The sequence below is a fragment of the Danio rerio genome, chromosome 16 (assembly GCF_052040795.2).
Source record: "Danio rerio strain M-AB ecotype USA chromosome 16, GRCz13ab, whole genome shotgun sequence".
NCBI lineage: Eukaryota > Metazoa > Chordata > Actinopteri > Cypriniformes > Danionidae > Danio > Danio rerio.
In genome coordinates, this window is record NC_141036.1 from 5,046,092 (window position 1) to 5,063,477 (window position 17,386).

The following is a 17,386-nucleotide window of genomic DNA, read 5'->3' on the forward strand; positions in this document are numbered from 1 at the left end:
AAACACTGTGTTCCAGACTTGACTGAGTAATGTATTCATCCAGCTTTCTGAGCTCACCGTGCCTGATAACACACCATGATGACGGCATCTAATGACAGGTGGGAACACACTTTTCCTTTCGAGCGTCTTTGTGTGTAATGCTCAGAAATGGGTTTTTACATACTGTTGTTTTAAAACCGCCATCTCACATCTGCATAGCAGCACCATAATCAGAATGCCTTAGCAACCACATTTATCAAAATAAAGTCATTAATTTAATCTAATTTAATTTAATTTTTTTTACATCATTTATTTTAATTGCTCCTTATTTTCCTGCAGAGATTGTTTCAAAGTATCTTAAAGGGATAGTTCAGACAAAAATTTAAATTCTGTCATCCCTTACTCATCCTTCGCTTTTCCCAAACCTGTTTGAGTTTCTTTCTTCGGTTGAACTCTAAAGAAGATATTTTGAAGAATATTTTGAAGATATTTTGTAGACAAACCTGTAACCATTGACTTGGGGATAAAACAAAAACAATGGAAGTTAATGGTTACAGGTTTCTAAAGTTTTTTCACAATATCGTCTTTTGTGTTCAACAGATTAGCAGAATATATAGTATGTAGGCTGTATATAGGCCCATATAATAAGGCTGAGTAAATGGTGACAGGATTTTTCGCAGAAGAGAGCGGGGGTTGATGTTGCAGACAAAAGTGTAGAGCGGGAGGTGGGGGCGGGTTGTTGTGTTGGACGGTATGGGGATTGATTGAAACGAGTATATATAGGATAAGTAAATGATGACAGGATTTTTAGCAGACAAAAAGTGTAGACGACTGTGGTTGTGTTGGAAGGATTTGGGATTGATTGGGCCTCCTAACCCTAATTCTGGGGGCCCCAACACAGCGTGAAGCGTCCCTTTTATGTCGACTAATATTATTTTAGCATTTAAATTTTTTATATTTAAAGATATCTATGTGATGCTGTGCATCCCTGTGAGAGTAATAAGCAACATGTGTGGATGTTTTGGATCTGCCTATTACCAAAGTCCCTTTAAGGCAAGTCATTTCACTCGTTGAAACGCCGCTCGGGAATTCTGCTAGAATGGGGAAGCATCAAATTCTCCAAAACTGTTAGCCAAGCTTACGATTACATTACATATTTTAAATCACCAATAAGGTTAAACAACAGCTGTCTCATAAGTTTTGTTTCTAAACGTCTGAATCAAATAAAATCGGCATATTTTCAGGTTGTCCAAGCTAATGTGCATGCACACTTAAAAGAAACGAGATCACGACACCAACCTCTTTTATGGCCGTATTACACATTATCATCCTCTGGATAATGATCGCCAGATCATGCTGCTCTTCTGAAGTCTTGATGGTGAATCTCCTCCAGAAATGACAGCGACTCTTTGTTTACACGTTTGTGGGCGTTTGAGTGGTTTCTGTCATGTGATGTGCATTTGACAGGATGGACTGTATCTCCTGTTTATTACACAGATTTCAAAACTAGACACTTTAGTTTTTTAAGTGCACTTGGTTCATTTAAAAGCACAGATGTCAAGCTTTATGTGGATACATTTATTATGTCTATGAAGCAAGTATTTGCTGAGATTCCAGTGTGTTTGTTGACCACCAAACTGCTGTAAAAGCACACGTCTGATCTGAGTTCTCCCCTTGGAGAAATGTCAGTCTGTAGCGATCAATGACTAGTCTGTAGCGATCAATAAGAACAAAAATGGCGCCGTTGACTTTAGACCAGCATTTAGTTAGCTATTTAAGCTGCTTTAAAATAACATCATGCCAACAATGCACCTTAACCCACCTCCGTTTCAGACCAGCACACCTATGGGCGCACAAATAAGTGCAAATGCATTTTTTATTTAAGCAATGTGGCACAAAATGTAAAAATGATACCTGCGCTGGGCTGAAATTAGCAAAAAAGAAAAATTGAGTCGCACCTTATATTGAGTCCTTAGGCCGTACTCACATTAGTTACAGTTGCCTCGAACCGGGCCAAAGCACGCTTGCCCCCCCCGATGGCCTGCACTCACACTACAATCGGGCCTGGGCACGCTTAAGTCATCGATGTGCGCTGTTCAGTGAGCGCTCTCGCTCAGCAGCACAGTGGAGATTTCTCTAGTTATATCGTTTCAGTTGTTTGTTATGCAGTGACATGCAGTCAAATATTTAGACTAACAGTCTTTAGGGATGCGGTGACATGCAGTCAGATATTTCGCCGAACAGATCCGCCACTTTTGGCGCTCATAAACAATCATAAAGCCCTCGTGCTGCAGGAATGAGGAGGTCTGCTGAAGGTGCAGCTGTCGTGCAGTGAGGGGTTTGCGTATTTAATAAACTACAGCAGTTTGCATTCACTGAACAGTAAGAATGATTAATAAATCATATGAAACAGCCCCTTAAAGTCACATCTCGCTTTCAGTTTTGGGCTTTGACGCATTTTGTACTCGCACTACAAACATACCGCGCTAAAGCCCAAGTGAACCGCGCTCAGGCCCACCTCTTCCAACCAGGCCAGGGCCGGCCAAGTGACGAATGTCTGAGCCCGGTCCAGCACACTCACACTTCTTAAACGATCCGGGAATCAGGCCTGGGCACGGTTCAGTTAGCATAGTATGAGTAGGCCCTTAGACTTCTTACGCTGCACTTTATAAATGTCCCATCATCACTCACTCCTGTTCCTCCCTCAGATCCGTCTCTCATAATGATGATGGAGGTTCAGGTTGTGAATGTGAGTCTCTCGTGTCTCATTAGAGCTGTCAGCGGCATCCGCATGGCCCACAGAAAGGCCAGGCCTGCGGGCAGAAACACTGGTGCTCCGTCCAGCTGTGTTGTACAGCGAGTTGAGGAGGTTTTCTTCAACAGATTTCATTATGAAGCAAACCTGCAGCGCGAGCGGCCGCAGCGAGAACTCCACGCTTTATTGCTTCAGCATCTAAACACGAATCAGCTTTGCAGAACTTTTTGGCTTGTTTTTGATGATCTGTTTGTAAAAAGCCTTTCGGGGGATCTGTGGAAAATCAAAGAGCTGTCAAGAGAGAAAGATCAAATGATGAGCTATGAAGTTGATACACAGAAAAGCAGAGCAGAATGAGGGAATTTTTTACACTTTTGCACTTTAACTAGAATTAGTTCTTAGTAAATTCCTGTTTAAAAGCGATCAGTTCTATATTTTACCTCTGCAGTGAGAAGAGATTCGCTGTCTTAAAGGGATATTTTCCCCAGAAATGTGATATTGTTTACCCTCAGGCCATTGAAGGTGACTTTCTTTTCAGGAGACAATAAAAGGTGGGAGTATGCAGACATCCCAAGTTGGTAAAAGTCATTTCCGGGGGATACAGAGTTGACTTGAGGGAGGTTGCAGGAGAGTGGGTGCCTGAAGAGCGGGGGGGTGGGTGGGTAAGTGAGTGAGTGAGCAAGTGAGCGAGCGATGTATCTGAGTAGGGGCGTATGCACGCACGACGTACCTGTAGAGCGGTGGGAGTGAGCTGCGTGCGACGTACCTGAAGAGCTGAGATGGATGCAGTGGAGAGGGGTGTGCAACGTATTTAAGGACCGGGCGGGAGACGCGTCTATCATTCATTTGCAGGCATCCGGGAGTCTCTATGCATTTGCTGGATACTGCCAGAACTTCCGGGAGACTTGGGATGTCTGAGTATGTATGTTTAACACCCAGGGGTTGAACTACGTATTACACGCCTGGTTCTAAACACACGCAAACGCAGGTTGCCAGATTGACGACACCAACAGGAGTAAGCCTGACTATCAAGCCTAAAAGCTGATTTAGGGCTGATTTAAACGGTGTTCTTAAAAGCAACTGCACATGATATAAGGAATATTTTAAATATTAAAAGGAGTTTTTGTCCTATCCAAGACCTGAAATTTATATTTTAGAAAATCCCAGTAGATCAGCAAATTCTGAAATTCTCAGTCCAGCCTGTCTGGCACCAACAACCATGCCACGTTCAAAGTTACTTAAATCCCCTATCTTCCCCATTCTGATGCTCGGTTTGAACTGCAGCAGATTGTCTTGACTATGGCTGCGTTCGAAACCGCATACTTCCATACTATAATTTATTCTATCTGTACCAAGGTCCCGGTGTAAGCGAAGTGGGGATCGGGCTTTTGCTGTTGTCGCCCCAAAACTCTGGAACGGGCTTCCGCCCCACATCAGACACGCTCCAACTCTACCTGTTTTTAAAAAGCGTTTGAAACACCATCTTTGTTCCTTAGTATTTGAGCCTTTTTAATGTTGAGGGATTTGCCTTATGTTTTAATTGTTATTTATGTGATGTAGATTTCATGTTTAGTATTGATTGTGTTCAGCACTTTGGGCAACGTTGTGTTGTAAAAAATGTGCTATATAAATAAACTAAACTAAACTATATAGTACGCTAAAATCAGTATGCGAGCCGAGTAGTATGTCTGAATTCACAGAATTCGAAAATCAGTATGCGAGAAGTACCCGAATAACTTACTACTTCCGGCGAGATTCTGAAGTGCGCATCCCATGCACGCTGCGCTATCCCATAATGCCCTGCGAGAGAATTCATGAATGGAAGTGAAGTGATGCAACTTTCGCAGGTTGGTCACGTGACCATGACAAAATGGCGGATGTAGTACGTCAGAATTCCATTCATACTTTTCCCATTCATACTGTATAGAACGTACTTTTCTAACGGCCGAGTAGTACGTTTAAATTCAAATGCAGTACCTACTGAGTAGTAGGCGGTTTCGGACGCAACCCATGTCTACATGCATTGAGTTGCTCCCATGTGATTGGCTTCCGTTGAAGAGCAGCTGGACAGGTGTACCTAATAAAGTGGCCGGTGAGTGTATTTCTGTGCTGGTGTGAATCCCTGTGTGTGTAATAAGCAACATGTATGCGTGTTTTGAACATCTGCATTTTGCAGGAGGGCTAATAAAAATGTGCAGAAACACTGTGATCTCTTTGAAACTCAAGGGGTCAGTGGAATAAAACCACATGCTGTTTTGACCTCCAGAGGGAAGTCGTGATGATAGATAGATGGTAAAGCAGAAGGCAATCCATTTGCCAACACACAGCCGAGATAAATAACCCAATTTAACCAGCCGAGTGCTTCTGCCACCTGCCCGTAGCAGTACAGCAGAAAAAAAACACACACATGATCCATCCAGCACTCTTCAGCAAAGCACAACTCAATAGCAAACACACAACCTTGAAATCAATATATAAAGTTCTTATTTTAAATGGAATATCACAGTGTTTATTATTAATTATATTCATTATTTTGTTTAAGTTCTTGTGAAATTTAATTAAAATAACTCCCCCTTACTCTTTTCTGATTCTGATTTTACAATACATCTTTTAGCCCAGGGGTTCCCAAACTTTTCAGCCCGCGACCCCCAAAATAACAATGCCAGTGACTCGCGACCCCCAATATCCTCTGAGGTGATTATAAATACAGAAATGCATGCAATGACGCAGACACACCAATTAAATTTGTGTCAGTGCTTTAAATGTGCCAGAAAGTATAACCTGATGTTATAAAATCAAAATGTATCTGACGCTATTGTTGCCTTTAATATAATGTAATTACCCCAGGGGTCGCAATCCAATAGAACTAGTAACTATAAGCTACTATAGTAACATAGTATATAGTAACTATAAACGGCTATTTTTATTTTCAGTATAGTTATGGATAAAATGTTAATTCTTATGGTTTAATAAAAATAAATAGATTTTTGGAAATCACCAGGCGACCCCCCTTCATTGCCCCGCGACCCCTCGGGGGGTCCCGACCCCCACTTTGAGAACCACTGTTTTAACCTAACGCCTGTTTCACACCGCAAGTGTCAGCGGCGCGTAAGCAGAGCGTGCGCAGCGCGAATGTCGAGCAGTAGCTGCGTCTGCAGCGCGCAGGTCTTCGGCAGCTCCTGCAGAGATCAACCTATCTCTGTCTTTTACCTAGTTACCCATGTCTCTCTATATTCAAATACACTTTTTAAACTTTTCATCTTCACCAAGGCCCATCCTATGCTGTTTCTTTAACCTGCAAATATTTATTTTAAAAATTTTATAGATCAAATAGTACTGCATAACTTATATGAAAAGTGTCTACAGTCAGAAGACAATCGCCTGTGATATCATGTCATTTGTTTTTTTAAATATCAGGTTGCAGTAGACCTAGTTATAATAATATTTATACAATATAGTTATAATGATATTTATACATGATCAAACTAGTGTTACTTTCTCCGCTTCAGTGATGTCCAGCGGCAGAATAACAGCTCGTTAATTCATGCTCGTGTAGAGGATGAGACGGACAAAAGTAACCAATGCATGCCTTTCTTTAACTTATTTTCGTGTTGTCAGATTCACAGTGCAAACAGCCCCCGGTAGGAATAACTCGAGTGAACAAAACAAAGCCGATTAAAACTTTCTTCCTCTGCTCAGCTGCACAGAACACAGCGAGCTCACATCATCCAGCATGCGAGTCGAACTACACTACCCACAATACACTGCGCTATGGACTACAAATCCCATAAATATTCTATTTCCCCTCTCCTACAACACTAGTGTGCAACTTAAGCAAAACTGATAGTAAAATAGTTTTACATTTGGTTTTGTAGTTCGGGCCGAAATAAATGTTTGTTGCCGTTTTTAATCGTTTTAAGTTAATTTGAATGACTATATATAAACCATTTGACATTATTAACGCATTTATTGGATGAAATTGCTACTTTTTACTGTCATTCAATGTGTTTTGGTCATTATCAATGCACTGTCACTTTAACTGAGTGTGAGCAGCGCGTCAAAAATAGACCCAGCGCTGAAACTATCGATGCACTGCTGCTTTGGCGATGCTCACGCCTCAATCTGACGCGCTGCTGCTGCGTGCGGTATGAAAGCTGTAATCTGTTAACATGGACGCTGAAAACACACGCGCTGCTCACGCGCCGCTGACGCTTGCGGTGTGAAACAGGCGTAAGATTGACAGAAAATCAAAGCTAAATATCAAAGCTAAAATAAAAGCTAACAAAAATGATGTGCAGTATTTCGCCTATTACACAGGTATTTTACAAAACATATTTTAGCCTAAAATTTACAGAAAATCAAAGCTAAATGACTTAAACAAATTATATTCCGAATTTAAAGTTGATATCACAAAATGGTAAATTATCCTGCCTATTACATGTATACTTGCCACAAAAAGTAAAAATTAGACATAAAAAACTGTAATGAACCATCTTAGTTTATTAATTCTTCAATTAAAGCAAAAGTGACTGAAATTAAACAGATGGAGGTAGCATACACTAACCTACATATTATTCAGCCACAAGATGGCGCCAAATTGGCATATTCACTGATGGTCAATATGATTGGAAGCACTTGGATGAAGTATCTTGTGTTACAACTATCAGCGGTTGTCATCACTAAATAACATATCTTGGAATTTTATGACTAACCAATCCGAGTCCAGTATTCCAGACAGCCATGTGATGAATTAAAATAACATTCGTGTTCCTGTGCTTTGAAACGTGAACATCTCACACTTTTGACTTGCAGATCTGTAATCCAGTAAATGATAGAATTGTTTTAAGGGTCTGAATAAGTTACACGAGCAACTATTTGTGATTTTATTATTTTCCGAAAAATGAGTTTGTTCTGAATTATCCCTCGTGGTCTTGTCGGGGAAATAAAGCGTGTTTTGTGTGTTGAGCACTGAGCCTGAGGACACAGCAGTGAAATCTCACTCATTGGGTTATTTCGCAAGAGCTCTGCATGAAATCAGATCAGATGTGGCCGTGGGCTGCTTTATTCTCCTCTCCGTCTGCATTTGTGCATGTATGTGAGCAAGTTCTGAATGACTCTCTGAAAATGTTGTGCTTCATTATTGTCACGATTTTCCACATGTTTACTGAGGGGCTCTGCTTTTCAAACTAATGCTTTTATTTTTCTGATTTTTTTTTATTAATAATTTTACTTTTTTTATCTGACACAGAAAAGATTTTAAATATATTATTAGTTTTTACAGAATGTTCTTTGTAGTTAATAAAGAGCCCATATTATGGGTTTTTGAAAATGCCCTTCCATGTAGTGTGTAACACAGCTCTAAGTGAAGTGAAATATCCAGCTAAGGCTTAAATCTGTAAGTGTACAGTGTTTAAAACTGTTGATTCATCTATAAAAGAGTCGACTCATAGTGCTTCAAACGAGTCGCCTTGATACCGATTCATTAGGTGTTTCGCCATGACGTACAAACGAAACCAAGTTATTCATGTGCACGCGCAAACCCGGGAGATTTAAAACCTGCGGCCCCGCCCTCTGACACAGAAACCCAGACACACACACACACACCCACAAACACACGCACACAAACATGCCAATAGATTGAAGTTACACTGCACATGGATATTATTGAGTCTCTACCCAAAGATGAAACCTCAGCGAGCTAAAATCCACGCCTACACTATCGAGCGTGTATGAACTGTGATTACTTTTATATTGCTGATTAGCTGTTGGGCATTTCACTCTCTCACTGAAGGCAGTCGACCAATCGCAACAGACTGTCATCGGTCCAATCAGCGCAGATTAGCTTCGCGCTAAGGAGGGGTTTGTGAACAAATGAATCACTGGACGATTCATACTGGAGTCGCTGGGATAATTAGGTAAAAATAAATGCAGATTATAAGACCATGAAAGTGTTTTTTGACCTTGCATGCATATTAGACTGTTGTTGGAGACCCTTAAAACCAAGATATGACCCTATTTCATGTATAATATGGGCTCTTTAATAATTATCAGGGCTTGACATTAACTTCTTTGATCACCAGCCAGTGTAGCTAGTAGTTTTTTTAAACATTACTAGACACTTGCCATTTTCACTTGCCACAATTTTATTGTTGGGAATTTGTATTTTCTACTCATAAATGTAGCTTTGACGTGCTAAAATTACTTGCTTTAGATTTTGTGTTATCCCCACGTGTCTCCTCATTAATTTCACTTTTTCACAATTTCACAGCTTGTTCAATAATCGTGAGCAAATGGGTCAGGGTTTCACAGTTTTTATTTCACACAATTTTCAGAGCTCAAAATGAAGGATTTACCTCATTTATTTCTGACCACACCAAACATAAACAATTAATTATTCCTTAGCCACAATTTTTAAATGTGTGAAAACAAGCTAAATATAGCTGTATTCTATACTATTTATTTATACAATCTATTTATTTGGGAGTTACTTCCGATTAAAGCAATGTAATTGGAAAAATTTACCAAGACAAAGCAGGTAATAAACATAATGAAAGGATGATCACACACGGTTCAGCAACAGGTGCTGCATATGAAAAGACAAATCTGGAACTCTTGAAAGCAGCAGGACTGTGGGTGCATGTTCAGCACATTTTGTCTGGTCTATTTGAAAGAGTAACAATCACAACATGTTCTGTTTCTAGACACTCGCTTCACGCAAGGAAACGGGAGCACGCGCATGTTTTAAACAGTCGCGCGCATCGCCTCAGCTGTTAGCACGAGTGACTGTCCTCTCATTCGGTATTCACCTGCTTTCTATTGCTCACGCAAACGCGATAATTTTTGTCTGTCGTGTTGGTTCTCAATTCTAAGATCGCCTTTGCATGCATGTTGGACCATCCTTATTGTCGAACTCAGCTTTAAAGAATTATTATCCGAGAAAATAATTTTTTTAAACAGCCAAAGTGGCTAGTAGTCTTGTCCTCTGAAATCTACCCGCATTTGGCACGTTGGTGGATGTTAATGTCAAGCCCTGATAATCATTATTACAGTATTATTATATCATGTATAATAACTGCAATAATAATGCACAACCTAAAAAATATTATAATTAATAAAAAATAGTTGTTTATAATGGTTTCGACCACATATTTTATACAAATGCTGTTGTCACAACCAATGTTATATGACCGCAATATTATTCCTTTTTATTAATATTTTCTAAAGTCTGAAGTAATCAACGTAACTATGTTGGTTATCTTCTCTTTTTTTCTGTTTTATTCAGGTTTTTACCCTAATACTATGTTAAAGTAAATAAAAATGTGAGGAGTCGCTTTGGCAGCAAACTGCCTACTTTTTTCATATTAAATATTTGATCCTGATCAGCCTAAGCTGGTTTTAGCGGCTCATTTTCCAGCCTGACCACCTAAGAAAAGGCCAAAACCCCTCTAAAACCAGGTTGATCGACCAACTTAAACAAGCCAACCAGCCTAGGCTGGTTTAGGCTGTTTTTTTCAGCAGGGTCACTGTTGCTTCTGAAACTCTTCCAGTCTCTGTTTCTGCCTCAGTTAGACTTTTCCAAGTGAACGTTTTTTTGTCCTTCACTCTTTGAATGTAGAAACCATTTCACACACTGAACAATTGAAGGTGAAGATCAAAATGGCACAATGGAGGATTGTGGAGAAGAATGAACAGGGAAGATAGGCCATGTTTAAAACAATTAAAGTCTTAAAGGTATAGACTAATTGATCTTAAAGCATCGGGCTAAAGAACAGTTCCATTCTCTTAGTGCTTGGAGAAAAACTAAGCTAAAATCAAACCTGATGGCTTTAGGCTCAGTTGTACTCTGAATGTAGTTGCTAAAGTCATTTGATTGAACTATTAGTAAATAATGGATTCCATTTGAGTCTATTCTTCATTAACATAAAGGGTGCAAAAGTTGTATGGACTAATTTTATTGTGCTTTTATTGTTTTTTTTTTTTTTTGGATTTCTGGTCGAATAATTGTTATAAGTACAGGAGGCTGTTAGTAAAGCCCGACACAAAGCAGAGCACTGTTGTATAAGACAGAAGCGCTGTGTTTCGCTGAAAAGAACAGTCTGGATGTACTTTATCCCGATTATTAAAACATAAAAATTTGACACTGAGCTGAGCTGTAATAGTTTATTAATTCTTTAATTAAACACTGAGCTGACAGAAACAAAACCTGCTGATGGAGTAGAGTGCCACAAGATGCCAAACAGTCAAAAACCGTTACATTAAAGCACGGCATGATGGGGTGGGTGTAGGGGAGTTCCTCAGTCAATATGTCAGAGGATGACGAGCTGACAGAACATTGCTGCAGCTCTGATACAAGTTTTATTAATGGAGAAAATCAGAAAAGCATTGCAGTGTTTGGGTCCTCTGTTTGTCTGAGATAATTAGTACAACGAGATATATATATTCCTTAAAAAGTATGAAGCTGATTGGTCGGTTCTTGTCACATGACTCGTGGCATTTTGAAAAATTGCATGTGGTACTCACTGCAGAGCCACACGGGCAGAGCTGGACTACAGCAATGTCGAGCCTGAGCTCCAGCTCCTACTTGCTGCACTTCTACAAGTGTTGTCACTGGGGGTTGGGGTTAGAGACGGGATAAGAAGGAGCTGGAGCTCAAGCTCCTCCCCATTGAAAGTGAGCTCCACCCAAGTGGCTCTGCAGTAAGCAAAATTGAGGTTCTCAACTGGGTGCGACTGGAATATTGCTTACAATATGCATGCGTAAGCTGCGCACTTCCACTGGAACAATGAACTTGCGCGCGGAAAAGATGTGATACGTGAACGGAAGTCATTTGGGATCTCCAGCAGTTGATCATCTTGCACAGACATGCTGGATTCACCTGATTTGTCGACAAATTGGTTGCAGATCCATTCCTTGGCAGTTCGTGGATCCTTCACTGGGCCTTTTCCCCTTCGCAAAGAAACTTTACAAAGTCGTCTGTTTCTTAAGCCTGATTTATACTTCTGCGTCAGGTGACCGGCGTAACCCACGGCGCATGCAATGCGCGTGGCTGTGCATTTATACTTCTGCGCGCTGTCTCTGTCGGTCTGCATTAACACTTCCGAAACGCTAGTTGGCAGTGAGGTGTAAATGTTCCTCTGTGTCGAGTTTCTTCGCTGCTTTTTTGCTTTTTCTGAACACTTTCGGGATGTACAAGTGGCTCAAACTCGCACATTTTGAGGCAGGAACCGGCGGACGTGCAACAACTTTAACTATGAGGTAAACACAAAACAAAACTTTTCATCCGGAGCTCCTTTACGGGACTCCACACTTGTAAACAATCGCTCGCGCCATTCGCGCGGCTCCCGGTCCCGCCCAGACTCGTCAGCGCTACCAAGCCGACCAATCACAGAGCTTACGCTACGTGTCGTTGCAACGTGTAGTTACAATTTTTGAGAGGTGCACATCAGTGACAGCGACGGCCACGGCGAATGGCTATGCGTCAGCGCCGTAGCATACACCGGCGTTTAACGCAGAAGTATAAATCAGCCTTTACTCATTTTGCTGCTTGTGGGTTAAACTTTAGTGCTTGAGTGACCGAGAGAAAACAGTAATTTTTCTAAATTCAGACTCAGATAAAATAAATAAATAAATAAAACGGAAATAATAATGATTTCTTATGAAGCCCAGAACCAATTGATCCATGGACTGGTACTGGCCCGGGGGTTGGGGACCACTGGTGTAGAACATGCACTATCCTACACATTATTCAATCACAAGATGGCGCAAAGCAGCAGCTTGGGAGACAAAATATGTATGTGAACATATACGGATATGTATATAACATAACGGATGAAGCTGCGTTATTCAGCGGTTGTTTTCTCGGAATAACATACCTTGGAATGTCACGACTGACCAATCAGAATCAAGTATTCCACTCAGCTGTGTAATAATAATAAATGTTGAGCCCATGTAGGCTATTTGAGTGCAAAAGGTCAGGTCACTCAGTGTATGTATCCATAAGCTCCTATGAAAACAGCGTAACCAGAGAACACTAATTGGCTCCATCAGCGGCGTGATGAAGGTAAGAGTTACAGCTGAGCGCCAAACATCTGCTATCTATCCCGCACACTCGGGTTTCACAGCACTTGAGCAATATTACATTTCGCGTTACTGGACAACACATGTACTGTTTAATTAGAGCAAAGCTTCAGGTGGGCTGTCTCGGTTAGCACACATTACACTGGCCCACAGAAACACTTAACCTCCCTGCCATCCTCTCTGACCTCATGTATAGCTAATTACATTAATACAGCTAGATTTGTGACCCCGCACCACAAAAACAGACATAAGGGTCAATTGTTTCATACTACTGAAAGCGAAATAAATTCATTTGTCATTGATGTATGGTTGGTTAGGTTGGGTAACTATTTGAAAATCTGAAACTGTACTGTACGAAAGTCTTAAGCACTATACCAGCTTTGTTGATCCTAAAACTTTTGCATTATATATAATCAATCAGTAATCATAGGAAATATGTACAAAAACAACAACAGCAGCACAACATTTCCTCTTTAAACAAGAGTCTATGTTTAATATGGCTTCCCTTGGCACTTGGAAATGTTTTGATCTAATTGTCCCGACATTTTCGAGAGGGGTCTGGATGCAGACCTGGTGCAGTGCAATCTGAGCTACATCCAATGCTTTTTAATGGGCTTACCTAACCCTTCCCCTCACAGTGATGTCACCCGCTCCATTTGAATTTATTGTGTCTGACATTGCATCGCTGAGTGATGCATTCTCAGCCCCCAGATACTGTTGACATTTTCTGAAATAATGAGTTCATCTTTAGGTTTAGAGTGTCATATCTTTCTCTTTCTGTCCAGGTGATCTCACACAGCCTCAATAATATTTAGGTCTGGACCCTGTGGAGGCCATTTCATGACTGTCAGAGTTTCATCAGCTGTTTTCTTTCTCCAAATATGATTTTGATCATTATCATACTAAAAAAATAATAATCAAACTAAGTTTTTTTTTTTTTTCAAAAAATCCATATTATTCACAAATTGAACTACATATTTACTATGGTATTTGATGTAAAACCATAGTAACTACAAAATGAAACAGTTTTACTGTGAATTGACAAAATTATCTGAATAAAAATTTGATTAAGCACTTTTTAGCACTGCCTTAGAGTTTATCACCAATTTATTTATTTATTTATTTAGTAAAATTGTCAGTAAAACAGTAAACCATATGATTTACATTCATTCATTAATTTTCTTGTCGGCTTAGTCCCTTTATTAATCCGGGGTCGCCACAGCGGATTGAACCGCCAACGTATCCAGCATGTTTTAATGCAGCAGATGCCCTTCCAGCTGCAACCCATCTCTGGGAAACATCCACAAACACAAATTCACACACACACTCATACACTACGGACAATTTAGCCCAATTCAACTGTACCGCATGTCTTTGCACTGTATGGGAAACCGGAGCACCCGGAGGAAACCCACGCAAACTCACGGAGAACATGCAAACTCCACACAGAAACGCCAACTGAGCCGAGGATCAAACCAGCGACCTTGCTGTGAGGCAACAGCACTACCTACTGCGCCACTGCTTCGCCCATATGATTTACATTCTTTTCCAAATAACTTCTCAAAGAAATCGCACACAAATCAGACGATATCCATTTTCTCTGTGCATCATGATGTTGAGCAAGTGCGAAGTAATGTCTGAGAAGGTCTGTTGATTTGTTCTGCTAGAAGTCATTATTAGTGAAGCCCCGGCTGAGGCGCGCAGCACACACTCCATTACAATCCACATGCTTCAGTGTCAGCGTCGCTCCCGCTTAAAAGCAGACTAACAAGATTACACTGGGAAACATTTTGGAGTTCACCATTTGAATTGGGCATTAGATCGATGAGGAATGGGAATTTACTTCCAGAGCATCTTGGAGGACCGAAAACGACAATTCTGTCATTGTTTACTCAAATAGGGACTGAATTTAGGAGCAGCTCTTTTTTTATTTTGTAGCAACCACAACTCTTAAGACGATCGCGAATTGAAGAGTGGGGTGGGGTTAAGATACAGGTTGGTGGACTGGTTAATGGTCAGGAATTAAAAACCAGGGGTCACTTTATATCCAAGAGAAAAAAGGGCATGTGCATAACTTAAGTGTGATTAGAATAGTTGCCTTCTTGTTTTCTCTAGCTTGCAAATTATGTATTTAATTGTTTTGTTACTTGTAATCAGCCCATGCGGCTTGTACTGTATCGGGTTAACAATATATTCTCATATTGTGTGTAAAACCACATTGAAATTCTGATGCGTGTCACTTTGTTTACGGATATAAATGTGTTTGTAAGCTCATAGTCCTCTGCCGTTTGTCATTGCTATGGCCACCGTCAGCTGTTCCTTTACACGTGCAGCGGTCAAGTTTTTAATATAGTTCAGCTTTTGCCGCTGTGTGGATTAATACTGAATGTGTGTCGTTGGTTTTATTTATGGTTAAGAACAGATCAATATGCTGGTGTTTAACTGCACTGCTTTAATGCACTCCTGCATTGGGCTCACACATACACTCTGCACTCTGACTACCACATTGTTGATAAGCCGTGGTGGCCGTTTCTCTCCGTCTGGCGCTGAACGCAGTCGACCAATCGCAACAGACTGGGTCAACGGACCAATAAGCACAGATTAGCGTCGCGCTAAGGAGGGGTTTGGAACAAATGAATCGCTGAACGAATCATATAGGAGTCGCTGGGTTAATTATGTGAAACTAAATGAATATTATATGACAATAGCCCCTTTCACACATACAGACCTTTCCGGAAAATTGCCGGCAATTTTCCGGAAAGGTTGTATGTGTGAACAGGTCCTTTTTGAAAATACCGGTAAATTCGTTCTGGCTATTTTCCGGAAAGAGAAGTTGTAACATTACCGGCAATTTGCCGGAATGCTGCGCTGTGTGAATGCAGAAGGAAGATTCCCGTAATAAGCGCGTGAACGTCTAGAACGTGCTGACGTGAGACGTCTGCTTTAGCCAATCACAACAGTCAGACGCATTTACGTCCGCGCGGTTTGTGAGGATAAAAGCCTTTGAATATTTTTCCAGACACATTTAGCTGCTAGAAGTTAGTCAGATCACGTTTATATGTTCTTCTTAATGCCAACTGTGTAAATAATCATCGATGAGATGCTTATGATAAGCATTTTGTTATCATTTTTGTTATCAGATTGTTTACCTTCAAGCTTTGCGTGTGCCTGTGAAACAGCCTGTGAGCGCCTGCACACGCACATATTATGAACATCTCGACATGCGAAAGTGATCCTGCGAAAGTTGTTCACAATATTGATCATCCACAGAGTTTGTAATTTAGTCAAATGTTTACAAATACAAGCGCAGCCGTTTAAAGCTCATTTGTGGTGAATGATGTCAGAATTTACCGGTATTTTGTAATGGATGTGTGAATGCTCTTTTCTAGAAAATTTCCGTAACGTCCTCGCCTGTGTGAACAGCGCTTTTTTGAATATACCGGTAAAGTCGTTTCGGAAATTTTCCAGATATTTACCGGTATCACTGTGTGAAAGGGGCTAATGAAAGTGTTTTTTTTATGCTGCATGCATATCATAAAGAGGAGACCATCAAAACCAAAATATGACCTTATTTAATGCATAATATAGATTTAAAAGAATTAAAAACTGCTTTTATTCCAGCCGAAATGAAACAAAACTTTTTCCAAAAGAAAAAATATTACAGGAAATACTGTGAAAAATTCCTTGCTCTGTTAAACATCATTTGGGAAATATTTAAAAAAGGAAATTCACAGGAGGGCCAATAATTCTGACTTCAACTGTATCTGCATTAATAAGTGTAGGTAATAGAAGAGTGTGTGAGACAGCGTCTGTGATCATTACTCTCTCTCTCTCTCATGGACCACTGATGCACATCTCATTATCAGATGCCTAATAACGTGTGTCGGGACGCTCCACTGGCACTCTTTTCTTCTTGAGCCAAACTCATTTGTTCTTCAGGAAAACATTACGCTCGGTAGTTATTGATTATGAACAGGCACACAATTAACACTGTTTGCAGGTAATGTGCCCTGCAATGCAATCATAAGCAGTCAGATTTACACACTTTAAGATGATGCAGGGGTGGGACGGTCGCTCAGTGGTTAGTTGCCTCACAGCAAGAAGGTCACTGGTTCGAGTCTCTGCAGGGTCAGTTGGCATTTCTGTGTGGAGTTTGCATGTTCTCCCCATGTTGGCGTGGGTTTCCTCCGGATGCTCCGGTGTCCCCCACAGTCCAAAGACATGCGCTATAGGTGAACTAAACTAAATTGGCCGAGTGTGTGTGAATGTGAGAGTGTATCGGTGTTTAGGGTTGCAGCTGGAAAGGGCATCCACTTTTCAAATTATATGCTAGAATAGGTGGCAGTTCATTCCGCTGTGGTGACTAAAATAGAGACTAAGCTCAAGTCATTCATTTTAAAAGAGCCTTTATTGAAACATTGACATCAAACACCTGAAATATTACCCCATGGCCGGCCAAAATTACACCCAAGTTTGAGTGCGCATAAAGATCTGCTTGTCATCTCCGGTTGGTGCTCATACCCTACTAATAACAGACTAGATATATTTAATTATAGTCAATTATAACCATTCTTC

At 40.6% G+C, this 17,386-nt stretch overlaps 1 protein-coding gene across 4 annotated transcripts in view; it reads left to right on the forward strand.

Annotated features, from left to right (window-relative positions):
- Window positions 1–17,048, forward strand: part of ube3d (ubiquitin protein ligase E3D) — a 48,696-nt gene extending 31,648 nt beyond the window's left edge. For 2 of the 4 annotated variants that reach the window (XR_015510463.1, XR_015510464.1), the window contains exon 9: window positions 16,872–17,048. The gene's annotated coding sequence lies outside the window, so the exon portion shown is untranslated. Of the gene's footprint in view, window positions 1–13,596; window positions 16,449–16,871 lie in introns of those variants that run through there. The other 2 variants (XM_087285744.1, XM_087285747.1) reach the window with 1 other exon arrangement.
- The last annotated feature ends 338 nt before the right edge of the window (window positions 17,049–17,386 follow it).